We start from the raw sequence: 27,574 nt of genomic DNA, 5'->3' as shown, positions 1-27,574 counted from the left end.
AAGTCCTGGATTTGGTGTCAGAAATATTAAATACAGGGCTTCTGTCTGTGGCTTGCCCAGGTTCATGTACTTTGATGGAATGTAATGAAAGAGGACAATGAATTTCAAAGTGCCATAGATATTTAAAGTTTTAAAAACCTTCAATATTGTATTCCAGATCCTGCCGACATTAACTACTTCTGGGTAGAAATCAGGCAGTTTGGAATGTTCACTAAGTCTTTTGGCGCGCCATTTAGAGCCCAGCCTTAAACCATAGTACATATATAGCATATACATAGTACTTATTCCAAACTAGTATGCATGGTCAGCCTTATATAATCTATTCAAACTTTAAAAAATAAAGAAATAAACATAAAAATAGATTGCCACATAGTTACACATTGGAAAAAAGAGAGTTCTAGTTGCCAGGCATTATCTTTGGTGAATATCGTCTATGTGCTGGACCAGTCTGGGTATTGAAGATGTAAAAAAGTATAAGACTTGTATTTGTGTTTTGAAAAAGTAAGTCATTAACAAGTGTAGAAGGGGAAAGGAGGAGAGAGCTACAGATGTGGATAAAGGTATAGAGGTGGAAATACCTATGCACCACTTAGACTGCATGGAATAAGACAGTAGGTTAGAGAGTAATGGGAACTAAGTCAATGAGTATTTTTCTAGGAAATTATGAAGGGTTTTGAAAGCTCTTACATTAATATGATGGATACCTGCCTGTGACAGTGCTTTAGGTAAAATTTAAAGTAGAAGTAGCCTAGCTATTGAAACTTGGTTGACAAGTAATTTAGCTGAATTTAGAGGATTCTGAAAAATTTTTCTCTTTAACACTGGTCTAACAAATTCAGAGTAAATCTTCCAGTGCTTTTCAAGAGAATTCAGATATTATTGGAAACAAATATTTCTACACATTAAAAGAAAGCCAGTTTTTTTTGCAACGTCCTTTCTAAATTTATAAACTTATGAAATCTTCATATTGCAGAGGAGTTTGAGGGCAAACTTTGTTGTTTTTACATACTCACCCAGAGTGTACACATCCACAAAATTCCTTAAGTTTATGACAGCAGAAAAGAAAGTGAATAATTAAATGCAGAGAATCATAATTGGAACATATTCAAGAAGTGAATCTGTTTAAAACCAACAACTCATCAGATGTAGTCTAGTCAATGGTTATATTTTTGTGTAAGCATGAAAGCCAAACAGGCATGTCTGAAATCCCATGGGTAGAACACTACGGTTTAAAAAAATTTTTTTTTGGTTTGGCAAAAGCTCCTTTCTGGATTGACTGCATCCTCGAATAGAAGAACTGACTCCTAAGGAGATTCAAAATACATCCATGAAAATGGAAAATTATAAGGTGCCAAGCGTGAGGCAACTGACAGTGGCAACACATGCCTCCAGAGACCTTACAGACAGAGGGGAGGAAATTCCAGCCAATGCTTCTTTTACTTTACAGCCATTTAAATTCCAGTCTTGACCAACACATTGTCCACGGCTGTGTGAAGTGGAGAGAACACTTCTCCCAATTAAAAAAAAAAAAATGTTGACAGTAGAAGGATTCTTTTTTCACAAGCAAACATAATATTTTAGGTGTTCTCTTTCCACTGAATAAAAAGTCCCAACTTTACAAATAAAAGTGTTTTGATTTGTAGATGAATCCAGACATTTTCGAGTTCTGTAGACCTGCCATATGCCTGACAAGAGCCTTGAGGTCAGGAAGTGGTGTAATCTGCCCCTGGTGGCCAGTTGCCAGAGGTGGAAAAGGAATTTCTCCCCTGCTCCTGCTTGTTTAGGTCTGAGGGAAAGCCAATGTTACAGTTTGTGGTGGGCTTCATACAAGGCATTTCAAGTCAGACCCATATGCTTAGGGCTTTTTGGTGTTTTTGTTTTTGTTTTTGTTTTCTTCTCTTAGGATTTATTTGTAATAAATGCCTTACACTCATTTTGTTGTTTTTGGGGAGAAGTGATTTTTCCCCCAAACTTCTTGAGCATCATAGCAAGAGTAGAAGATTCACTAAGTACTGATAATCATGGTCCAGAAGCAGAATTTTTTTCAGCACCTGCAACTTAACTTCATTTGACAATAGCAAGGGGCGTTGCTCCGACCTGCCATTTCTGCAGAAATGGGAGTCATGGGCAGGAGAGCTCTAATTAAGAAGGAGCAATGCATTGGGATTGGATCCAAGTTTTATATTAAGAATAGCATTCTGTTTCATCCTAATTAGTGTAACGTCTTCATTCCACAAACATGTATCAAACATCTTCTGAAAACAAGGCTCTCTTTACCTTCACTAAGATCTCCCCACATAAAAGAAAAACCCCAAAACTAATTAGATCAAAACTTATTTTGAATTAACATATATCAAGAAAGGGTGAAAAAAACAAAGCAAGACTCTTGCTTCGAATAGGCATAGGCCACAGCCAGTCCTTGAAGGCCCACATTGCAAATTTCCCTGTAGATTATTTTACTCCAGTAATCTCACTTTATTTTTTTTATCTTTTTGTTTACCACTTTTATTTTTTGTTTTATTTTTTAAATAGTTTATTGTCAAGTTGGTTTCCATCCAGTGGTCTCACTTAGAGACAAAAATGTGAAGCCCAGAGGTGAGACCACTTCTTAGAGCTAATACTGTCTAGTTGCAAAATCAGTAAGACTCATTTTGCTAGTTTTCTACCCAATTATGTATTTTTAGTAACAAGCAAAAATCCAGCTGCTTAATACATGTCTACACAAGGCAAATCTTCAGATCTTCCTGTGTGTAGGGAGGTGAAGGGCCCTGGGAAGCAAGGAAAGATGGTGGAGGCCTGATATTTCTGCACATGTGGAGCGCTGGGGGAAGAACTTCTGTTCTTCATCTCTTAAAATCCTTCTAACAACTCTGTGAGGTCAGTGCTTTTGTCTCTATTCTCCAAATGATGAAAGTAAGACACAGAGTAACTACAAAATTTACCAAGATACACACGTTTTTGTGAGTCACGGACTTAGGATCTGAACTTCTTTCTGCCTCCAAATTCTTTGATCTTTTCACCGTATCTTAATTATTGCCTGTTAGAGGATGTTATGCATTTCTTCATAAATGAGCCCAATTTTTGCCAGCCACCTGGTTTTTATGACTGTCCAGATTGATTTTTCTTTTAAATTTATGTTTCGCAACTGCGGGCTTTTTTCCTTTCCATTTATCTCTCTTCTCAGTCATGAGGTTGGAAAAAATGAGAACTATGCTGGCTTTGTTTGGACTGAGAACATTCCAAAATATTTGGCTGTGCCTCAAAACCCTGTTAAAATAATATTATTTATAACTTTTCTGCTTGGTCAATTTTATTTTAGGGTTGGTTATTTCCCACAGGAGGCTGTCCTTTCTTCTTGATGGTAGGTTTGCTGCTTGAAAGCTTTGGTCACACAACATTTTCTAAGCGCAGCTCAGGTCCTTGCCTTCCTGATGAATAGAAACTTGTTAGACAATTGTCCCAACCATTCTGAAGTAGCTAATTGCAGGATCTCACCCTCAGGAGCTGTGGGGTGGGGAGAATACCATCTGTTTACACATGAGCCATCAACCCTAGTCACAAAGCATGATGCATCCAACCCCACGGTGGGTTCACATTTTAGAGCTGAACTTTGGTGTGGCATGCTGTTTCCCAGAATGCTTTCTGAGGAATACAGTTAATTTCTTCTACATTTTTCCTCAGCCTGGCTATTATTGTTAGCAGATTTGTTTAGCTGCCTTAGCAGCTTGGGACCTTTCACTGACTTGGAGCAGATGATTTGATTTTCAGGCAGAGATGAGGGAAAATCATTACAGATGATTTGCATTACAGAGATGAGCAGAATCATTACAATGGAACACCCACCACACATAGTAGGGAGGCAGGCTTTTGACAGAGAGGATCTGAAAAGGAAGACCTGTCTTTGCCTCAATGTGTAATTAAAAGATGGCAAAGTGATGTGAATCACAGAGGCCAAGGATCTGTTTTTAGATATTTAAACAAATATTGTTTCTCTGAAAAACCATTCCCTTTCAGACAAAAACGATGGCCAATGAAGTGACAGTACCTTGCTCCTGGGAGCAGCTCATCTAAAGGAAACACGGGCAAAAGAGAGAGCCTGAATAGTTAACCCTAAAATATGGTTATAACTGCTTAAATGCCACAACTTGGAGACTTGTGGTCTCATTTCAGTCTTTAGGGACATTCCTCTCCCTGCAGTTGCTAGTGGCCACCCTTTTATATTTCTCCATCTCCCTGGATCCCTGGTAGCTAAATACCTATTGATTTTCCCAGAACCCCAAGCTCTCTCCATAATAGGAAGATTTGGTGGACATCCTGTCAAATGCAAAGGAAAGCCTCTGCCAGACTGAGCATTAGAACATGGTGTTTTAATAGAAATGTGAAATATCGATGCAATTATAAATCAATGAAAACCCAGAGGGAAAGAGAATCTCATTTGAGAGAAGATCTTTACGTTTTGTTTCTCCCTCCTTTTTTTTCTTGTAAAGAAAAATGGAATCAGGGAAACAAATTTATGAGGTAAAAACTGTCAACGAAGTATTCCTAGCTGTTGCTAGAGCTGAGGAAAAGAAAGCCAAGTCATCATGCAGTGTGAGTATGTGAAATGACACGTTTTAATATACTAGTTGGGGAGTCAAAATTACCTTCTTTCTTTTGCGGATGTTTTTGGATATTGGCCAAAATTGCTTTTGTTTTAATTCTTTTGCTCATGTTTTTTTCTTATGTCTCTTTTCAAATTCCATATTTTCTCCTAATCTTGCCCTCGGTTATCATAGATATTTGGGGACTGCCAGGGTACCTTTAGAGGTCTGAAACGCTCATGCTAGTTTGCTTAACATAACTGCTGTAGTTTGTGACGCAGACCTTATGGAGAACTGTTGTAACAGGGCTTCAGTGTCTCCACTAAAGCACATTGCCAAGTTGAGGACTATGTCAGAGGGCATCACTAATGAGGGTAATGTGGGAGGGCATAAAAAGTTGCACAGAGATCAGAGGCATTAAATTGGGTGGGGCTGCAGCAAGTAGATTGATCACTCACCATAGCCTGGATCTATCCCTCATCATGGTGGGGTTGTTTCTTAAAGCTGGATGTGGCTAATCTTTGCCCACCTTTCACAGAACTTCTGAACTTGCTGAGTGAAAGTGCATAAGCATGAGAGAAGGAAGGGCAGACGTGTGGGAGAGAAATGAACAATGGATTGAGACTTTTGGAGTGAGAGGAAAATGTGTTGGTTTTGACATCATTTTCCAAGAATCATAGTACTGAGATAAAATTGTTCAATCTATGACCCAATATTATGATTAGAATTAGGAGATAGCTATCCAAGTGATGCAAAGATAGGAACATATGAATATCAAAAGTCACATTGGTGATGGTGGTAATGGGACAGGATCAGTGCCTCATTACCAGATGCTTTGTGCCAATATGCTCATTGTTTTTCTTGTTTCTTTTTCTATATCAGTATGTGTTTTACAATAATTACTCAAGACCATAGTGATAAAGTTTCACAATTTATTTAGCTGATTTCTCTTATATATCCAACTCTTGAAATTTCTCTTATATATCAAACTACAACTTACTTTGGACTTCTAGAATGTTCAAAGGAAAGGAGAGTCCATATGCTGACCTATCACTGACTCCCACAGCTCCACCTTCCTCTATACCTCACTCGCTTTTGATTAATAACTTGATGGAAGATGGGAGATGGTAGGTTCAGTTCTGGAATCTTCCTTGAAAATTCAGCCATCCTGAGCAAATAAAAAGATATTTCTCAAATCAGGAGTTTGGTAATGTGAAGAACTAGTACTTTACTTCTTCTTTTGACTTCCACTTAGTTAGGATTTTTATATATTATTTTCTTTTACTAAAATTGTAATGTACTGTAACTATACTGAATGATTATAAGCTAGGGACTGTGGAGGAAAAAAGAGAGCACTTTGTTTGATGTAAGTGAAATCCTCAGGGAGCTAAGAAATGGAATATTATAAAAATTATAATGTGTGCTCATCCTTAAAACCAGCATTAATGAAAGAATTAAACATTTTTAATATTGTATAGTGACTTGGTTTTAGAGAAATTTGTTCTAAATTGTCCATAGAAGCAGAATATTCCTTCAGCATAAACTGGACATAACCCTGAATCTACACTAAAATTTGAAGTAAATAGATCTATCCTTAGGGTGGAGGAAAATGCAACGTAAGGATTGCTTTATATTTGTAATTTCAAATGGAAACGTCACTTAATGAATACAAGCTTTGCCAAAGGACCACTTAATGATGTTTACTTGGCTTAAGAAAATAATGTAAGAGACCATTTGCCTGGGAAGGCTAGGAAGGTATTAAAATCGAGAAGCATTTGCCCTTCCAAAGGAGGTTTTCCAGTTATCTAGATCTGGAATTTTTAGAAGATGATACTGTATTCTCTGAAGCTACTGAGTCATGTAGATCAAAATTCCCTATGGAAAATACATTTAGACATATCCTAAATTATTTAGAAAGAAGTTCAATATTTCTATTACTAAAGAGGGCATACAAGGGTCCTTATGTAATCAAGACAGAGTGCAATAGTAGCATGTTCACCATAAAAGGAGAAATAGCATCACCTTCAATGAATTAGTTTGATAAAATGTATACATAACATAGTTGATTCACACTCTCTATGGCTAAACCAAGAGACACCTGCAAATGTAGAACTGGAAGGTCTTGATAGCTCCTAAAACACCAATTAAGGAGACTTATTAGAGAAACAGAACCAGAATATGATTGTGATATTTTAACCAGTTTTATGATACACTTAAAAATTTTTTCAATGTTTATTTTTGAAAAAGAGTGAGAAACAGAGTGTGAATAAGGGAGGAGCAGAGAGAGAGAGAGAGAGAGGGACATACACACAGAATCCAAAGCAGGCTATCAGCTCAGAGCCTGATGCAGGGCTCAAACTCACAAACCATGAGATCATGACTTCAGCCACAGTTAGATGCATAACCAACTGAGCCACCCAGCTACCCCTATGATATACTTTTATAGAAAGATAGTATTAAAAGAAGAGAGATGGTTAACCTGGAATAATTTAAGAAGAAGTGCCAGGAATTAATATTTGTCTTACTATTCCTGCAGATTTAGCAGGCAAATTCTAGAGCATGGAGAAATGCATCTGGCCTTTGTAGTTGAATGATAGACATCAAGAACATCTGTCTGTAGCAAGTTATTGATCATAAGTTAGCTTCCCCTGCATACTGTCTTATAGGAGAAGAATGTCTGACTAACTGATGTAAACTTTCTTATCTCCTTGGTAGATTTGTTTCTCTGTAAATTAATAATTGACTTGCTGGCTTTTAATGGATTAATTAGTGAGAGTTGGTTCCCCTGAGCCAGATCACTTCAAAATACAATGACAACATTGAATTTTAAAGTTAATGTGTTGCTGATCCCAACCACACTCTGTGACCTTCCCTAGGTGGCCTCCCTGATGTTTGTGTGATTTCATCTTGCCCTGTGCACTGAGTATTCTCAAACTCAGGAAAGTAGTTTTCCAGTGAAGAGAATAGAGATAGAGAAAGACTGGGGTAGCATAAAATTGTTTTTGAGAAACATCAGATGTGAAGGGGAAAGACATAGTGAGATGAAAAAAAATGTTGAAGAAAATAAAAGAAGAATAAAAAGGATTTTATTACATACTTTATACTTTTAATATATTTTTATAATTTCTAAGCTACATATAATGAATATCCATTGCAGTTGGAATATCAGTATAGAATAAAAGAGTATAAAAATAAAAATACATAGAATAAAAATGCTTGATTTCTTCCAGTCCTTTATCCTCCTAACCTTTTATTTACATGAGCAATCTCTTTGAATGATTCAGATATGAACATTTACTGGGTATCTAGCATGCACAGGTACTGTGGTAGATATTTTATGCACTACATAACATGGAATTTGAACCAAGAAAACCTGGTTAACTCAGTCTAAACAGTATTTAGGGCTATTTTCCTTTAATCTTCAGAGTATCTTTTTTTTCTTCAATAGTTTATTGTCAAGTTGGTTTCCATATAACACCCAGTGCTCATCCCAGTAAGTGCCCTCCTCCATGCTCATCACCCCCCTTCCCCTCTCCCTCAACCCCAACAGCCCTCAGTTTGTTCTCAGCATTCAAGAGTCTCTCACAGTTTGCCTCCCTCCCTCTCCCATGCTATTTTTCCCTTTCTTCTCTGCCATGGTCCTCCATTCAGTTCCTCCTAATCCACTATATGTACAAACATATGGTATCTATCCTTCTCTGCCTGACTTTCGCTCAGCATAACACCCTCAGGTTCCATCCATGTTGCTACAAATGGCCAGATTTCATTCTTTCTCATTGCCATGTAGTATTCCATTGTAGAGATGAACCACATATTCTTGATCCATTCATCAGTTGATGGACGCTTAGGCTCTTTCCATGTTTTGGCTATTGTTGAGAGTGCCGCTATGAACATTGGGGTCTGTGTGCCCGTATGCATCAGCACTCCTGTATCCCTTGGGTAAATTCCTAGCAGTGCTATTGCTGGGTCATAGGGGAGTTCTATTGTTAACTTTTTGAGGAACCTCCACACTGTTTTCCAGAGGGGCTGCACGAGTTGACATTCCCACCAACAGCGTAGGAGGGTGCCTGTTTCTCCACATCCTCGCCAGCACCTATAGTCTCCTGATTTGTTCATTTTAGCCACTCTGACTGGCATGAGGAGGTATCTCAGTGTGGTTTTGGTTTGTATTTCCCTGATGATGAGGGATGCTGCGCATCATTTTATGTGTCTGTTGACCATCTGGATGTCCTCTTTGGAGAAGTGTCTGTTCATGTCTTCTGCTCATGTCTCGACTGGATCATTTGTTTTTCAGGTATGGAGTTTGGTGAGTTCCTTATAGATTTTGGATACTAGCCCTTTATCTGATATGTCATTTGCAACTGTCTTTTCCCATTCCATCGGTTGCCTATTAGTTTTATTGATTGTTTCCTTTGCCAAGCAGAAGCTGTTTATCTTGATGAGGTCCCAATAGTTCATTTTTGCTCTTGATTCCCTTGCCTTTGGGGATGTGTCAAGAAATTGTTGCGGTTGAGGTCAAGGAAGCTGTTTCCTGCTTTCTCCTCTAGGGTTTTGATGCTTTCCTATCTCACATTCAGGTTCTTTCTCCATTTTGAGTTTATTTTTGTGTATGGTGTGAGAAAGTGATCTAGTTTCATTCTTCTGCATGTTGCTGTCCAGTTCTCCCAGCACCATCTGTTAAAGAGGCTGTCTTTTTTCCATTGGATACTCTTTCCCATTTTGTCAAAGATTAGTTGGCCATACATTTGTGGGTCCAATTCTGCGTTCTCTATTCTATTCCATTTGTCTATGTGTCTGTTTTTGTGCCAATACCATACTGTCTGTATGATTACAGCTTTGTAGTACAGGCTAAAGTCTGGGATGGTGATGCCTCCCATTTTGGTTTTCTTCTTCAGTATTACTTTGGCTATTGGAGGTCTTTGTGGTTCCATACAAATTTTAGGATAGTTTGTTCTAGCTTTGAGAAGAATGCTGCTCCAATTTTGATTGGGATTGCATTGAATGTGTAGATTGCTTTGGGTAGTAATGACATTTTACCAATATTTATTCTTCCGATCCACGAGCATGGAATGTTTTTCCATTTCTTTGTCTTCTTCAATTTCCTTCCTAAGTTTTCTATAGTTTTCATCATACAGATCTCCTATATCTTTGGTTAGGTTTATTCCTAGGTATTTTATGGCTTTTTGTGCAATTGTGAATGGGATCAGTTTCTTGATTTCTCTTTCTGTTGCTTCATTGTTGGTGTATAAAAATGAAACCGATTTCTGTATGTTGATTTTGTACCCTGCAACTTTGCTGAATTCCTGGATCAGTTATAGTAGGCTTCTGGATCAGTTCTAGTAGGCTTCTGGTGGAGTTTGTTGGGTTTTCTATGTAGAGTATCATGTTGTCTCCGAAAAGTAAAAGTTTGACTTTTTTGCCAATTCTGATGCCTTGTATTTCCTTTTGTTGTTTGATTGCTGATGCTAGGACTTCCAGCACTATGTTAAACAACAGTGGTGAGAGTGGACATCCCTGTCGTGTTCCTGATCTCAGGGGGAAAGCTCTCAGTTTTTCCCCCATTGGGGATGGTGTTAGCTGAGGGCTTCTCATAGATGGCTTTTATGACGTTTAAGTAAGTTCCTTCTATCCCGAATTTCTCAAGGGTCTTTATTAAGAAGGTATGCNATCTACCCATTGCTGTAAGTGGAGTATTAAAGTCTCCTGCTATCAGCACATTCTTATCCATAAGATTGTTTCTGTTTGTGATTGTTTTAGATATTTAGGTGCTCCCATATTCGGTGCTTAGACATTTATAATTGTTAGCTCTTCCTGATGGATAGACCCTGTAATTATTATATAATGCCCTTCCTCATCCCTTGTTACTCTCTTTACTTTAAAGTCCAGTTTGTCTGATATAAGAATAGCTCCTCCAGCTTTCTTTTGATTTCCTGTAGCATGATATGCATTTCTCCATCCCCTTACTTTCAATCTGAAGGTGTCCTCCAGTCTAAAATGAGTTTCTTGTAGATAGCAAATAGATGAATTTTGGTTTTTTGTCCATTCTGCTACCCTATTTCTTTTGATTGGAGCATTCAGCCCATTTACATTCAGTGTTACTCTTGAAAAATATGGGTTTAGAGTCATCGTGTCCTTTGTGGAATTCATGCTTGTGGTGGTGTCTCTGGTAGCTTGGGTTCCTTGCAACATTTCCTCATAGAGTCTCCCTCGGGATTTCTTGTAGGGCTGGTTTAGTGGTGACAAATTCTTTTAATTTTTCTTTATTTGGAAAGACTTTTTATCTCTCCTTCTATTCTGAATGACAGGCTTGCTGGATAGAGGATTCTTGGCTGCATATTTTTTCTCTTCATCACATTGAAGATTTTCTGCCATTCCTTTCTGGCCAGTGAAGTTTCAGTAGATAGGTCTGTAACCACTCTGATAGGTATTCCTTTGTATGCTAGGGCCCTTTAAATATTTATTTACTTGAGAGAGAGAGAGAGAGAGAGAGAAGGAGCGAGCGAGCAGGTGAGAGACAATTGCAAGCAGTCTCTGCGTTGCCAGCACAGAGATTGATGTGGGGCTTGAACTCATGAACTGTGAGATTATGACCTAAGGTAAAATCAAGAGTTGATGCTTAAGCAACTGAGCCACACAGGTGCTCCTGAGACTATCTTTAAAACAACCTCAAAAAAGACTACTTTAGTTCCCCTTCCCTCCCAACCTCCACAAAATGGAATATCAATTAATTACTTCTTTCATTTAATTTTTTTTTTGTAATGTACTTGGCCCTAAAGAGATTAAATATTTACAAAATAGTCCAAGACACTATCTTGAGAGCCTCAGGCAAGGCACAGATTTTTGTCCCTATCTAATAAAAAGTAACATTTTTCCTTTATCCTTCCTTTGTGTCAACTATTTTAAATTAATGTCTGTTTTTTTTTAATATCTCTTACAAGTTTGGTCAGTGTCTTCCTTCCCCTTGTTCAGCTGACTTCATTCCACCATGGGGATTGTCTTTAGTTTCCTGGGAGAAAAATCCCCTGCCAGGCCCGGTGCCTAGAGGTCCATCTCTGCCCTTGGGCTTTCTGGTCATCTTTGAACCATGCTGGTTTCTTTCTCCTCTTGCTACTACTTCTAGGGAGACATATCACATTTTAGGTACTGATTGCTTTCTTGGTGATTTTGTAAGTTTTATGTTTTCATTACTTTATGTCACAGAGTTCTTTTAGGTCAAATTATAGTTATTGGGGAATGAGACCAATAATAAGATACTATTAATTTACGTCAACCAAACTAATTGTTTTAATAAATGTAGCCTTAATTATGGCAGTTAGAAAAAAAAAAACCACATAGCTTTTGAATTGAAGTTATTTTGCAAAAATAGGACTACTTATTATGGGGGGGGGAAGCCAGGAATAATTTCATTTTCACTTTAAAACATAGTCAAATTTAAATTGCATTGGTAAAATAGAAATATTGTGGTTTGTGAATCAGAGATCTGGGTTCCAGCTCTGGCTTTCCCCTAACTCATATTAAGGAGATCACTTGAACTCTGTTTCTTAATGTCCTCCTCTAAAAAGGAATCGAACTAAATGGGATTGAGCTAAATAATTTTGGGAGGTATCTAGGAGTTCTAAGTCACTGTGTTATATATCAAAGTCCTTGTAGACACATAAAATTATTCTCAAATTATACTTTATTATTTTAGAGGCAACAATATAGGTCTAGTATCAAACTGGTGTGGAAAAACATTACTATCTTGAACTCACATACTGTAGGTATGAATACATGCTACAATGAGCTTCAAACAGTCTCGGTAAACCTATTTTGAGAAGACACACTCGCTCAACCTTCTGTTGAAAACAACACTGTCTAATAGAAATATAATGTGAGCTGTATATACATATATATATAATTTTCTAGTAATCACATTAAAAAGTGAGGTTAACTTTACTGTTTATGTTATTTAGCCTGTATATTCAAAATATAGCTGCTTCAACATATAATCAATATAAAATACTTTAACAAGATACTTTGTATTCTTTTTATAAAACATCAACTCTTAAAAGTCTGGGAACACTTCAACTTCTAGCACACCTCCATTTGAATTAGCCACATTTCCAGTGTCAATAGCCATGTGTGGCTAATGGCTACCATATATTGGTCAGTGCACCTTTTTTGACAAACTATTTTATTCTAATCATAACTCTTAAAAACATGTATGGTAAAACCTCTCCACATCATTGTATTCAACTGAATTTCACTTCATCTTTTGAGAAGATCATGTTTGCCCAGGTTTTGACAATGTGGCCAGTTTCACACGGCACAAACTGCAGGGATGTCAATCATATTTTAGAGAATGTAGGTTGTGCAACGAATCCCTATTATCCAGCTTCCATGACAGGGGCTGTGATGGCTTTGCCTGGAATTTCAAAAATGGACTCAACTTGAAAGTGACATATTTCATCGTGTTCATTGCAAAACTGATGCCTTATCAGAAAACCTGTTTTTCTACTGCCTCTAGAATACTGACCACTGACTGCAAACAGATTTATACAGGTTTCAAATATTCTGCAGACAGTTCTTTCTGCAAGCCAAAAGGCAAAGAAAGTTAATCCAGATTTATGCATTATTGCAAATATTTTGCATGATGTGGACTGAGAGCTTTAATAGACAGGTCACATAGTAATTAACCTCTTGAGCAAAAACATTTAAACACACTTTTTTCCCTTTTTTTTTTTTTGGTTTCATATTTCTACATGACAATAGAAATGGGAAACAGTTTGTAAAGTTCTCAGTAGAGAAGGGTTATAAACTAAATTTGAATTGGATTCGAAGCCTGTATCCATGAGGTCCCAGTCAATTAAACAGAGCCTGTCTCTGTGAAATATCTTTTAAAATGAGGCATTTTATAAGGAAACATGTTTTCCTCACCAACTTTCCAAATGTACCTTAGTCATATAACTTAGATCCATATCAAGTTCTTTGCAGAGTTTTAAATTTTAGAGACCTTTTAATGGAACTTGTCTTCATTTCAGAGCCATTTGAAACACTTACAAGGAAATGCAAATGTCATGCATCCAGGGAGTGAAAAACTTCAGGATTCTCACCCTTGAATCTTGATCCAGTGCTGATTTTAAGACCTCAGATTCTTCAAGTACTTAATCTCTGGTGAGGTTATGGAGTTTCAAGACGCTCAAACATCAAAAGAGTTAAGCAGACATAAACTTTCAGAGTTGTCAGGAACTTGTAGATTTCTTCTGGTCCAGCAATTCTAGCTTCGATGAACTGCACTAGAATCATCTCTGGTGCTGATAATAAATATGAATTTCTTGCTCCTTTCCTCATCCTCACCTCAGGATCTCTCGGAGTAGGTCTTGGGATTGTCATAGTTATCGAAGACCTCAGGTGATCTTCTGTTATGTCAGCTTGGAGAACCTCAGTCCTTGTGTCCTACAACGGAGAAAATGGAAAATAAAAGAATTTCTAGTCTTTGCCTCATATCCCATGGCTAGAAGATATCATGCCTATGATCCAGAGCCTGTTTATGGTTTCCCTAAATAAGCCAGTATCCCTGAATCATATTCCATACCATATACTGAACTAATAAAAGAAAGGGTGGGGGGAAGAGGGCTTATTTTAGACATATATTCAACAATGAGGATATTTTTAAAATATGGTTTCTTTTAGATTACACAGATGCCCTTTCTTCAATTATTTAGTCAAGCTCTTCCTATCAAACTTTGCAATAGTGTTCTTCAGGGAAACTTACAAGCAAGTTCTCCTAAGCCTTTCTCTTGTTTTGAAGGTATATGAGGTTTAAGATAATGTAAGAGGATGCCCATATATTTTTCTGTGGCAGCTGGAATCATTTAGGTAGGTTTATGTAAATTTAACACATTTTATGCCTCTAAACTTATGGCGATCATAACTATTTTATTCACCAAAAGTTGGCCTTCAGCAAGATCCTACTGAGGACTGATGATCTATGTGGCCTCCTTCTGCCTGGCTTTCTGTGACATTTATCATCATCCTACTTGGATACTCAAAGATTTGCAGTATGTGAATGTCGGGCTGAAATAAGACCCTGATTTTCCTCCAACCCAAGCTAAACTTTCTACTGTAGGCATTTAGAGGCTCATTCTTCAGAGATGCCTTTCCAACTCCCCAGGACAACTCATCATGATCCACTTATGCCACAAAGTATCAGTTGTTTGGATTACAATTTCACTGAGTAAAAAGACACACCCTAATATGTATGGAAAGTATTACTAAATTGTATTAGATTTAAGAGTGACTGTTTGCCAGCAGCTAAATGTAGAAAGGATAAGTTCCTGACAATGCTGCTCTAGAGAATTTTAAGGGGTGATGATTTCATTAATTTTCAGAGCTTTACAGCCAGCTGGCAGAGTTTTCCTATACCATTGTGGCTTGCTGCCTTTGAAATTACTTTCTTTTCTTAAATTAACCTGTGTTAAAATGATACAATAGCAATAATAGTGAAATAAAATTAGCCTCTTTATATAATCTAAAAGCATCTTAACTAACTTAAATAATAGTACCCTGAGTTTATAACTGGTGCAATGTACCCTATAAAAAGAGATTGGTATTAGGAACATTTATAGGCCCTCATGTTAGTTTTATCAACAGATAAATCACATTTAGAAAATGGAATCATATATACATGAAATACAAAGAAGCCTCTAGCCTGAAGGAAGACTTCCTCATTTAAATCCTATATCCTGTATAGGATCCTATATATCTCTGTATTAAATCCAATACGTACTTGTCTCACTTGTGGTGGGAAGAGTGCCCAGCCTGGAGCCAGAGGGTCCTAGTTCAGGTGATGGTTCTGTCATTTAACGTAGTGATCTTAGCCCAATAACAGAACTTCACTGCGCCTCAGTTTCCTTATCTACAAAATGGGGACTTTAATGTTGCCTTCTTCTCATGGTGGTGTAAAAATAAAATTGTAAATGTGAGTGACAAGAGGGGAAAAACTTGATTCCCCAGAATCCTAAGGAGTTTGTCTCATGTAGAGAAAAAAAAGCCAGAGCAAGTGGTTATACTGTAGTTTCTACCCTTTTTATAGTCCCTGCAGAAGAAGGTCCTGAATTAGGACAATTGCGGCTGAGCAGCAGGGGAGAAGGGAGAACACAGGAGAAGGGGGTGTCAGGGCATCGTGAGCATAGCATTCCTGGGAAAGAGAGGTTAGAAAGAAGTTTCATGTGAAACGGATGGGTGAACATAGGGATGACGGATAGATGGACAGACACAGACAGATGGGCTGAGTAGGTAAGTCCCTGCACCACTTTTTTAAGAAAACCATCAGTCAGTATCTACTTTGGGGCAGCTGCTCAGTGAGGCATGAAGGTGGCCCAGAATTCTTTCAGTTTATCATGTAAATTGTTGTCACTTTTGTACAAATGCCAAGTATTCCTGTTTCATTTTTTTTAATGATATTTTTGTTTTTTAGTGTTTATTTATTTTGGGGGGGGAGAGAGAGAATGAGTGAGGGAGGGGCAGAGAGAGAGAGAGAGAGAGAGAGAGAGAGAGAGACAGAGAATCTCAAGCAGACTCTGTGCTGTCAGCTCAGAACCCCACATGGGGCTCAACCTCACAGATCATGAGATCTTGAGCCTGAGCTGGAGGATTAACTCACTGAGCCACCCACGTGCCCCCCCAACTATTTCTGTTTTGTAAATATGGCCACGGGTGGGTAAGCTGGCCACTTTAGGAGGAGCCCCATTCCACTACTGTTAAGTGTGGCCTTCATTAACTGGTATTGAAATCTTTTGATTCCGGTGAGTGTTACCTTGGATCCTGACCCTAATTTCAGACTCGCAGAATACTTTTCCTTCTTTGACCTATGGCGGAACTTCTCCAAACAGCAACTCCATGTTAGCTAAGGGTGGAGAGCTATAGTCAGTTTGGTGGCCGGTGATTGTCAGCATATAAAGCCTCCATACAACATGACAATTATGTTAAACTGAGAGTTAATTTCTACCTTATCTTTCTGATTCAACTCACAAATCTATAAGCCTTGCACCAGTCAGGATTTTGGAGCTGATTGTGCAACTCAAAATTTACAAGATGTCAAGGTCTTGCTATATGAGCAAACAGGCCAACAAAAAGCCCATTATATAAAGGATGTTTATGAAGTAGACCCCTAAGTTATGTTGAAATATGGTGGCCTTCTGTAGTACTACATTTTCGTGAAAAAAATGGAATCATCATCAAAAACCTATCTTCTACATTTTCAGTGATGTGAAAAATCATTATCTCAGACAATGATCCTTCATTCATTCCACACTCATCTTCTTCTTTATTTATCCATTATTCGCTCATCGGTCAATTACATAGTTTCTATGTCCTAGGCATCTTGCTAGGTACAAGTGCTAGAGATAGAGAGTAGATAAGATATAGGTTAGTCTGGTCATCAAGTGTTTAAAGGGGAGGGGGCAGAATGAGTTATCAGGACTGGGGATGAGAAAAGGAGTTTGCAACAATGAGCAACTGTGGGTAAAAGAAGGAAAAGTGGAATTGAAGAGGCAGTTTTGGAGGAGGACATGTTCATACAGAGGTGCGGCCCAGCAGAGTTATAACCTGTAGCCTTAGAAGACCTATATTGCTCTAAATTCTTTTTCATAAGAGGAAAGAGATCCTGGAGACATATGAGACAAAGCAAGGTCTTCTCAGGTGTTTTGGTGTAATTCCAGATCATCTCATTTTGTTTTTTTTGTTTCTTTTTTTTTTTTTTAATATTTTTATTTATTTCTAGGAGAGAGAGAGAGAGAGACAGCTGAGCAGGGGAGGGTCAGAGAGAGAGGGAGACACAGACTGAAACAGGCTCCAGGCTCTGAGCTGGCAGTCAGCACAGAGCCCGACGCGGGGCTCGAACCCACGAACCGCGAGATCATGGCCCAAGCGAAAGTCGGACGCTTAACCGACTAAGCCACCCAGGCGCCCCTGGATCATCTCATATTGTTCATGGAAGGTATCATGCAAACGGGAACTGCCTCTTCCCTGTAGGATTTTGTTTTATTGTATTCCGCCATTTAGAGTATGCTTTGTATTTTCTGTTATAGACATCTAATCTCATAGGGTAATAATTTACTCTTTCAATTGCTCACTAGTTGAGCCTAGCCCTCTCCATACGAGGAAAAAAAAATGTTATTCTCATAACACGCTCTGGAAGGTATTTTTAATTTTCCAGACTAGCTGTAGCCCAAGAGTTTATGTACTCTAAACGGTACCCTCCTAACTTTGAAAAGCTAGGAAGGCTTGCAGAATTTTCAAAGCCAGGTCTCACAAAAAATCCAGCAAAGGCACTGGTAAAACTGAGATAACATTCTATGTCTAAATTTAGTGACAGGCATTTAGCCAAGTTTATTTTTCACCGGATACTTAAGTTCACAGATTTTTCTAACAAAGAGTGGTGAGATCTAAATTACCATGCAACCAGGAATTTAAAGGAAGAAATCAAATAAAATGACCTTTCAGCCTCACCCCTGTTATATCCATTTGAGCATCAAATTGGGCAAATCCTTTTTACAAAGTCCCCACCAAAATTCCCTCTCCATTTAAAGAAAATATGAGCCTCAGTGTATCCACTAAGGTACTAGACCACAGGGAATTCCAGTCCTTTGATTCTTGGTCTAGTTTTGTCCCTAAATTGCTGGTATGGACTTAGGGGTCCCTTGTACACTTTGAAGCAGAATAATAAAGATTTTAAAAAAGGAAAAGTAACAAGGAAACAAGAAAAGAACATTTAAAAACAAAACAATGCAGTATTCTCTCCTTTGGTGAGCTCTGGGTATAAATCAGGGCGGGGTTAAAAAGTGAGTCATTATGCCCCTGCCTCCACCTTTTGTGCCTGAGACAATGGTGCCACGGAAGGAATGCGACGAGAAAGGCGTTTGCATAACTCTCAGCCTCTGAAACAACAGACACGCAGCAGTGCATTGTTCTGGAAAATATTCAAAGAGGAGGAGTCGTTTTGTCCTCTTTAAAATTTAATACCTACTTTTTTCCTGTATCATTTGAAGGAAGACCCGTTTTTTTTCTTTTCTTAAGCAAAATAAGTGTTTTGCACTAGTAGGTAGTGAGTGAATTCTTCTTGCCAGCAGGAAGAAAAGCAATTTTTGAATGCCAAATATAGCTCCTTTGTGTGAAAATATCACATAGCCAGAGACATTTTAGAGAAGAAAGGAAAGATACATGTTCTGAATTAATATTTTTTAAATGTACACGCAGAGGAATGTTAGCAATGGAACAGGAGGAAGTTGACATAAATAGACTGAGAAGAAACAAATAATCTTATCTACAGTCATGGAAACCCCAGAGTCTGAATGTTTATCCTGTCTGCAATGCTCTTGGCATTTTCTGTGATCTCAGAATGATAATTTACCATCCTAGTCCATGTCTGTAGGAGATAGGTGTTTCTAATCATTCCGTTTAGTTCATGACATTTCTTCTTTACCTTACCTTCCTCTTCTTGTTTCTGTGTAAGATTGCCTACTAGGTAAAGTGTGAGCCTCCCTGGACATAAAAGATGGCCCTAGTGCTGGGGACGGAAGTAGAATAATTTCCCACATAGCTATCTTTAAGTCTTTAAATCACCCTGACACTTTTGGATTTCATACACCATGGGGAGTGTCTTCACCCATTATTTACGTACAGCAGGCCATCAGCCAGTTACAAAGAGTTTTGATAGAAATGGTGGGCATCTATTACTTTTATCCACACAGTATCCTTTCCTGCTTTTTTTGGCAATGACCTATGCTTCTCTTCTGACAAACCTACCACTCTGTCCCATGTGATCTTGATGACACTGTCAGTGTCACCTGCCTTTTTTCCCACTTGTGAGTGGACATGTGACCCAAACTTGAACAGTTTGGGACACTGTCCCAGAAATTTTAGTCTTGAGTAAAAGACTTTGACACAAAAATGGAACATGGCCACTGATTCAGTTTACTGGTGGTGCCCTGAAGAGAGTCCTCACTGATCCATTAATCCTTTTAAGTGGACCATGCGAATCGTCCTGATTTCTTCTTCCCTTAGTCCTGGCTAATCAGTTCCTTTGATTTCATCAGCAACTTCACATCACTGCATTGAATATGATTTTGAAGTTGGCCAAGATGGTTTCAACCAAAAAATCCTAACTGCAACAAGCAGAAATATTTCCTCAGTATGACTCATCTGTTAGTAAGATACGTAGGTGAAAAGCTTGTGGGGAAATAGTGTTCCTCCCCTCAGAAATGCATGCATTGGCTGATATTGTCCCTTTATGCTTGTCTCTGTTTTATTCAGTCATTCATTTGTATTGGCTTTTATCCATTCATGTTGACCATCTACCATTTTCTAGGCAGTAAGGGCATTCCCTTTAGATACCTCTATGGCATACTTCTTCATCTCCCTTACTCTTTGCATGAAAGTCACCTTCTCAATGAGACCCATGACCTCCTTTCCTAGCCTACAGTCCCAATCCCCTTATCCTGATTTTTTTTTTAATTTTTAATGTTTATTTTTGAGAGAAAGAGAGCACGAGCAGGGGAGTGGCAGAGAGAGAGAAGGAGGGAGACACAGAATCCAAAGCGGGCTCCAGGCTCTGAGCAATCAGCACGGAGCCCGATGCAGGGCTCAAACTCAAGAACCATGAGATCATGACTTGACCCAAAGTCAGACACTTAACCGACTGAGCCACCCAGGTGCCCCCTTATCCTGATTTTACAGCATTTTCCACCTTTTCACATATAATTTTACGTATAATTTTACTTATTTATTCTATGTTTTGTTTATTGCCCATCCTCCTGAAATTTTACTTATTTATTCTATGTTTTGTTTATTGCCCATCCTCCTGAAATTTTACTTATTTATTCTATGTTTTGTTTATTGCCCATCCTCCTGAAATAAAGAACAAACTCCAAGAAAACTGGATTTTTTTCTGCTTGGTTCATTCTTGTGTTCCCAGCACCTAGCTTAGTGCCGGGCATTTATTGAGTAAGTGAAATGTACTAAATTTTCTTAAAAGTGTGAGAGATACATACATTACTAAAGGAGTGTATTGTGGCTTTTTAATATATCAACTTGGCTAGGCTGAACTACATTCTTTAAAATTCCCTTTGCTGTACGTTTTTTATAAAGATTGGACACAAGGGGCGTTCTTGCGGGGAATTTGGAGGGTGGAAGTGAAGCAGTCGCCCTGTCACAGCTAGTCCACGTGTTGCTCGTGCACTGACTCACCTCATTAGTGTGAATCAGCAGCCGGGCCTGCCACGGCACCGCCTCTTAGGGCTTTTCCTTTAGCTTTACTTGACTCCTGGGCCAGGTATGTGTTTGATCTCTATGACCAAGAGCCCTAACTTTTTCAGGACACTCACACCACCAAAGTCAGAGGCAATAAGATCACACACATTTGGTAGTTTCATGGGCTCAAAGCATGTTTGTGATTCAAGCTTGTCTTTAACCCACTTTATATCAACCTTCCCGTTCTAGCTGGTTGCCTTAGACTTCAAGCTTCAGTGTCAGATTGAAGACAGCAGCCTTGTGGAAGCTGATTCACCATTGCCCAGGATTGTATAAAGTCGAATCCTTTTTTTCCCCCTATTTAAAAAAGTCTACCTGTCTACCTGCCTGCCTACCTACCCATTCTAATGTCTAAATGCTGAATGGATTCTAACCCCTGACTTTGGTACCTGGAAATGGGCTAAGGTGCTGCTGTAGCAAAACCTAAAATGTGGGAGTGGATGTGGAATGAGGCAGTATGCCGAAGTTGGAAACACTGTATGAGTTTTGAGGAGAGTATTAGTAAAAGTTTTAAGTGCCTTGAATATACTCTGCAGAATTTTGAATTACGTGGTGGCTGGCAGTGAGAACTTAAAAGGATTAGGAGAAGAATCTTACCAGAAACTGGCATAAAGGGCAGAAATGTTAAAGTGTGACACAGAAGATCCCTCTGTCAAACTACTTCTAGGAAGTTTCGGGGCCTTGTCTATCAGGCATCTCAGCTGCAGCCCAAGATAGACAGAGAGAGAAGGGTTCATCCAGAAGAGCTTATAGGTGTGGCTCTTGTCTATGGGGCTTGACCCCGAGACATTTCATAAGGGACTCACCAAGTTCTCAAAGGAGAAATATGCAGAAGCATCAGCAGCTTGGGCTGACGGGGGCAGAGACAGTACAGAATGAGGAGAGTTGGCCTCTGAATGCTCAGACGTTTTAACACTTGCTACTTTTTGTGAAAATGTTAAGATAACGAGGAGGGTGGAACTAGGAGCCCAGAGGGCAGAGTGGGAAAACGTGAAGAATCATTTCAGACAGGAGACCTAACCAAAGACCTTCAACATGTATTTGCCTAGCTGAATTTCAGAATTGCATGGGACCAGTAATTCCCCTGTGTTTCCTACCTCAGTCTTTGAACATGACTGTCTATAATGACTATTCCATGCCAGTCCTACCATTGCCTGTTGCAGGGTGTGGGAGGCCGATATTTGTCTCTTTTGCTTCCCAGGTCTGCAGATCGCAAGGAAATACACTTGCCAAGTTACGTGTGATGAATTATACTTGAGGGACCTCATCCATTCTTGGACCTGATTCAGATGATGAGATTCTGGGCTTTGAGTGGATATTGAAAATTTTGAACTCTTTGGGAGCAGGACGTGTATTTTGCATTGAGGGCCAGAGGATGGACTATGGGTGGCCTCCCAGTGACCCCTGCCTCCTGGGATTCACACTCTTGTGTAGTGTTTTCCTGCTGAGTAGTGTTTGGGGTTATTGACTCACTTCTAACAAGCAGAATACAGCAGAAGTGATAGGGTGTCAGTTCTGAGCTGAAGTTATAAGAAATTGTGGTTTCCATCTGAGAGGCTCTCTCACTATCTTTTGAATGGCTCAATCTGGGAAAATCCAGCTGCCATGTCATCAGGCAGCCTGTGGCAAGTTCCACGGGAGTGAACTTGAAAGTGGACCTTCTGAGGCTTGCCAACTGCCATGTGAATAAGCTTGGATGCAGATCCTCCCCAGTCAATCCTTGAGATCACTGCATCCCCAGCCAAGACCTTGATTATAGCTCGTAAGAGAAGCTGAGCTGAAACTAGCCAGGAAGCTGCTCCTGGATTCCTGATCTACAAAAGCTGTTGGATAACACATGTTTTGTAATTTTCAGCCTCTACATGTTGGGATAATTTGCTATACAGAAGTGGGTAAAAAGCACTTCTATTCCAGAGGATAGTCTGCACCCTAAAATTCTAATTGCTATTATGTAAAATCTTGTGAAGGGGCAATTCCAGTCTCCTTAACTGGATGATCTTGTCAATGAACACTTGAGTACCATTTGAAGAATACTGACCCCAAATTTCGGTCTCCTATCTCTCCACTGTCTTACTTGATCTTTTGATTGATTCCTTTAATTATAAAAAGATAGCTATAAAGGTCATTAGGGTGTGATGTTCCCTTGTGTCCTTAGACTTCTCCCAAGCTAGAATGCTCAAAGATAAATGGGCTGCATCAGTTCGTAACAATGGCTCACTTGTTGGCGTGTTTTTGCTGTACCAGGAACTGTGAAAATTGCTTTTTATATATTCCTTTTAGATATTTCTCATATCAAGGTGTTGGTATCTTTATTATTCCTACATTAAAGAGACTTGCCCAAATCATTATTATTTTATTTGAAGTAGGGATCATTATTATTCCTACCTTAAAGAGACTTGCCCAGCGTTACACATTGGTAAGAGGTGGATCTGAATTTTGAGCTCAGGCCTGCCTTTCCGCATGGCCTGAACTCTTACTAACCCTACGCAAAGAAGATCTCCTGCACCTCTTATAAACAAGTGAATATGCTGTAATCAATAGATTCTCTTCATGGCACAATATTTATGAAACAGAACTATAAGCAAGCCCTTTCCATGTCTTTGTGGATGTAGCTGGACAGGGGTTTGGAATCTAAACAGATTCTTTGCCAAAGGTGAGCTCATGATGTTTTTGAAGAGAGGAGTGAATACCCAAGATGTGATAAACTTTGTCACCAGGTATAGCCTCTGCTCCTCTGAAAACTTTAGCATCTGAAATGTTGTTTGGAATGTGGGAGATACTTGAACGGGCCAGTGTCATTGATTTTCGGGATCAAGAGTACACGACCCTGCGGGATCAGTCTCAGGGTTGAACCCTGAGACAGTTGCCTGAATAGAGCAAACCCCCCTGCCTTTGCCTGAAACCACGACCACCCCCTCTTTGTTTCTCACTAAGGGAGACTGATGTACGGCAAGCCGTTATGTGCCAGAGTCTTCCCGAAATGTCTTAAGTTCTGCATCTAGGGTCGTTCTGACAAATTCCATTCACTCATTTGTTCATTAGTTTTAAAAGATAATTGAAGTATAAAATATAATGGATTCCTTGATATTAACAGGTATTTTTGTTGTATTTGAAAAAAAAACAGTTCTTTTGTTAAGGGTTTGGCATTAGCACAATGTTTAAAAAATGGAATTTTAGGGTAAGGTTCTTAACTAAATATTTGTTTCTATTTGCTTTTTCCTCTCACTAATTTTCCCACAGACTTCTTTTTTTTTTTCTCAAAATCAAATCTCTTCTATCTCTCACTTTTAAGTTTCAGTATAATTACAAAAATAATTGTTAGAAAATACAGTGGTTTGTCTTTTTATTTTTGGTTTTGGGGTTTTTGTTTTTGTTTTTGTTTTTGGTCAACTTTCTCATACTCAGACTACACGTTCAGTCACAGGGTGATGGTCAGGCCAAAGTTTATCTTACCACACCAGAGTTTTTAGGTCATTTCCAGTTTTCCTAAGTTTTTCTTTTCAGACTTTCACTTGAAAAGAAAATTAATTGGGAAACACGAGTAAAGCTTTTTTCCTTCCTCTTTTGGCTGCTCAACTGCCAACTGCCAATTCTTTCTGAATTCTTTATCTGATGTGTACAAGAGACAAGGAAATTGTGGCTGTTCCTGGAGCTGGCAATAGTTAAATGGAATTCTGGAGAGTGATTCAATCCCACATGCATTTTGTAGAGTCTTTTGATTATACACAGCTTTCTCAGAGACATAAAAACCTCTTGAAGGATTAGCTTGCTAGAGAGAATTACCATTTTGGAAGATTTGTGTCACATTTCAATGACAAAATTATTCAAAAAAATGCTCTCTGTAAATAATCTCTAACTTCTCACAAACATCTGAGCTCTTGGGGCCAGAATCAGGGCATGATTTGCATAGATTAAATACACACACGTACACACACACTCACATTTACTAAATCCAAAGGTCTCATGGTTGTGTTATGATACTCTCTGGAAACTTTCGTCAGAATAACTGTACCAACTCTTTAAAGGAACCTGTGATACAGACCATGAAAACACTTTGTAGAAACCTTATTTTAACCACTGATATATTTCAGCTATATTAAGGCCGCAGCTTAATTAACTTGGTTAAAATCCAAGTATGTTATGCGTACCTTTTCCTCAGTAATTTATGTGAACTATAAAGTTTACTTTTTTATTTAATACCATAAGGGACATAAATCAGATATTATAAACACGTATCCTATGATGACCCTTCTGTTAGATTTAAATCTCATTGTTTTCAAAAGGCAATCCTGGACATTGCTGTTATCTGAGTTAGCTGTATCAAGTTTCCTGAGATTCATTATTTTTATCAGAATACTGGATGTATTGGTGGAATATTTTGGTGTATTATGCTTCTGTCTTATTAGGCTTTTGAGACATCATAGAGTATTAATGCTGGACAGTAACTTAAAATTTTGTGCAGTTGGCTAAATTCTCACCAGAAATAAATAGTCCACAGAGGTTGAGTAATTTTGCACATTTGGTTGATGACTGACCACTGTTACCAGGAAACGAAATGCCACTCAAATGCTAACCTTCCCTGTGAAGATGGAGTCCATGTCAAGTGAAAATGTAACTCACTTTACAGATCAGCCCAATAGTTGTCTTGGCTTTTGGACTCCAGTCAAACATTTCATGGATGAAAGGTAGAAGAGTGACTCCATGCCCTTCCTCCTTATCTGAGATGTCCCTAGATCAGGCTCCCACATTCCAATTTTCCCATCCCAAAGTAAATGGCAGTGGAAGTTTTGGAGAGGTTAGCTCTGAGTAAGAAATGTTCTCTGACAGGAAAATTTCAGAGAATGTGTTCATACTTGTATGAATATAAGCAGGTGTGTCTCTATGGCTGGGATGAGGGTGGGCAAGATGGAGAGGTAGATGGGGATGGGTGAGAGAGCTGTGATATTCCTGGAAATAATTTGTTCCCATGTCATCCTGGTAAAAGACATCTCCCTTAAATCAGGCAGGCATAATGAATGGTGTGATACCTGGTAGCCTGCACAGTTATAAATACATGGCCTTTCATCCTAGAGATGACCCATTACCACTCGCTAAAACAGTCTGTCACAGTTGTGCTCTGGGGCCATTCATTTTTTATGACCCCCGTGGCGACGTGACTGGGATTTCCTGAAACCATGCTCAGGTCCCTGCCCGGTAAGTGCTCCACATTAATACCCTCTGATTCCTTTCTTCCAAAGGTTGTCATGTCTTGGGTCTATTTGTGTGTGTGTGTGTGTGTGTGTGTGTGCATGTGCCTGTGTGTGAGACAGCATATATTTTTCAAAGACAAACAAATACACAGAGCAACAACCAAGCCTAGCTGTGCTGGAAACACAGCTTATTTACAGAGTGAAGCTTGGCTAAAATGCAATCTTATAATATTCGGAATGTTCAAAGTTTCCAGTTTAATGCATAGTAAGTAAGAAATTTTAAAAAGCATTTGAAAAACTCTCTCTCCATTCTGAAGGCTCACGTTTCACATTGTGAAAGGCAAAACTTTCGCATAGCAATTGCAGGAAAACAGGGCCTTCTGATTTGCTGGCTGCTTCAAATAACAGTTGTCCCTTTGATAGTATTGACACCTATCTCCTTTCACAATCTAGTGCTTCTCCTGCACTTTGTAACATATCCCATCTGTTTTTTAGGGCCCCTGTCATAAGGAAACCTGGAAGAGTGAAGAAAGGCCTGATTGATCACAAGGTCCTATCAAATGTCAAAGCTGGCCCTGGCTGACCTCCCATCTATTCAGAGCTGCTTTGATTTAATCTCCAAACTGGCTGCTTCTCTAGGCTGTGAGTTCTATCTGCAACCCATGTGTCAGCATTGAGATATGACCTGCTTCACGCTCCATTCATCTCATTTGAAGGACGGAAATTAAACTGGAGGGTCGAAGAGGGGAACTGCTCAAAATACACACACATTAACTGAAGGCTTTTGTGTGGGTGCATTATAAGAGTTTGAACAACCATTAAAAATTATATTAAAATGAAATTGATCTTTACTCCACTGAAACGGTTTAGAACTTTGCCCCCTTCCACTACCCCTTCATCTATTCTTTCTTGTAGTAATCATGTGAAACTGATCTCATTAAGGTTCAAAGTAAAGGAGAGAGAAATTTACAAATGTTCAGTTTGTTTTAAAAGGTGTCCTTTAGAAAATTAACTTATTGCCTGCAATTTGCACTGTAAATATTTGAAAAAAAAATAGAGATCCTAAAAGCTGATAACCAGACTAACAGAAATGCTATGTTTAGCGTTATTGATTAATGTAAGTTTCACTTTTCATGGTTTTTTTAAAAATTCATTTAAAGCTCAAACTTTGGGAATAGTCCTGTAACTATCCTGACACATTGCTGTAGTATAAATCATGTATCCTCAGTTCCATTATTTCTTTTTCAACTTGCCTTGCCCTTTTTATTGGCCCTTTTATGCTATTAAGCAAGGTTAGGAACTACTGAAATATACATCTGTTTGTTATAATCTCAAAAGTAACGCTATTTCATCTAGTAGAGGTGTTCCAAAATTATGACCATAGGATAATTATATTCTAAATGTGTTTGGAAAGAGAGTTATATTTATTTCTACATGTATTCACTAGCTCATACATTCATGTATTTGTTATTGGAACTCTGCACTGGAATGACATCCAGGTAGGGAAAATGCTTT

General features: G+C 38.6%; 1 long non-coding RNA gene across 1 annotated transcript in view; it reads left to right on the top strand.

Moving 5' to 3' along the window:
- The window catches only part of LOC144221843 (uncharacterized), a 238,470-nt gene that overhangs the window by 188,760 nt on the left and 22,136 nt on the right, over positions 1-27,574 (top strand). The window contains exon 3 of the long non-coding RNA XR_013332202.1: positions 26,555-26,701. This is a non-coding gene — a long non-coding RNA (uncharacterized LOC144221843). The remainder of the gene's footprint in view (positions 1-26,554; positions 26,702-27,574) is intronic.

This window comes from Crocuta crocuta, unplaced genomic scaffold (genome assembly GCF_008692635.1).
Source record: "Crocuta crocuta isolate KB4526 unplaced genomic scaffold, BGI_CrCroc_1.0 scaffold151, whole genome shotgun sequence".
NCBI lineage: Eukaryota > Metazoa > Chordata > Mammalia > Carnivora > Hyaenidae > Crocuta > Crocuta crocuta.
This window is presented reverse-complemented; position numbering and strand designations above follow the sequence as displayed.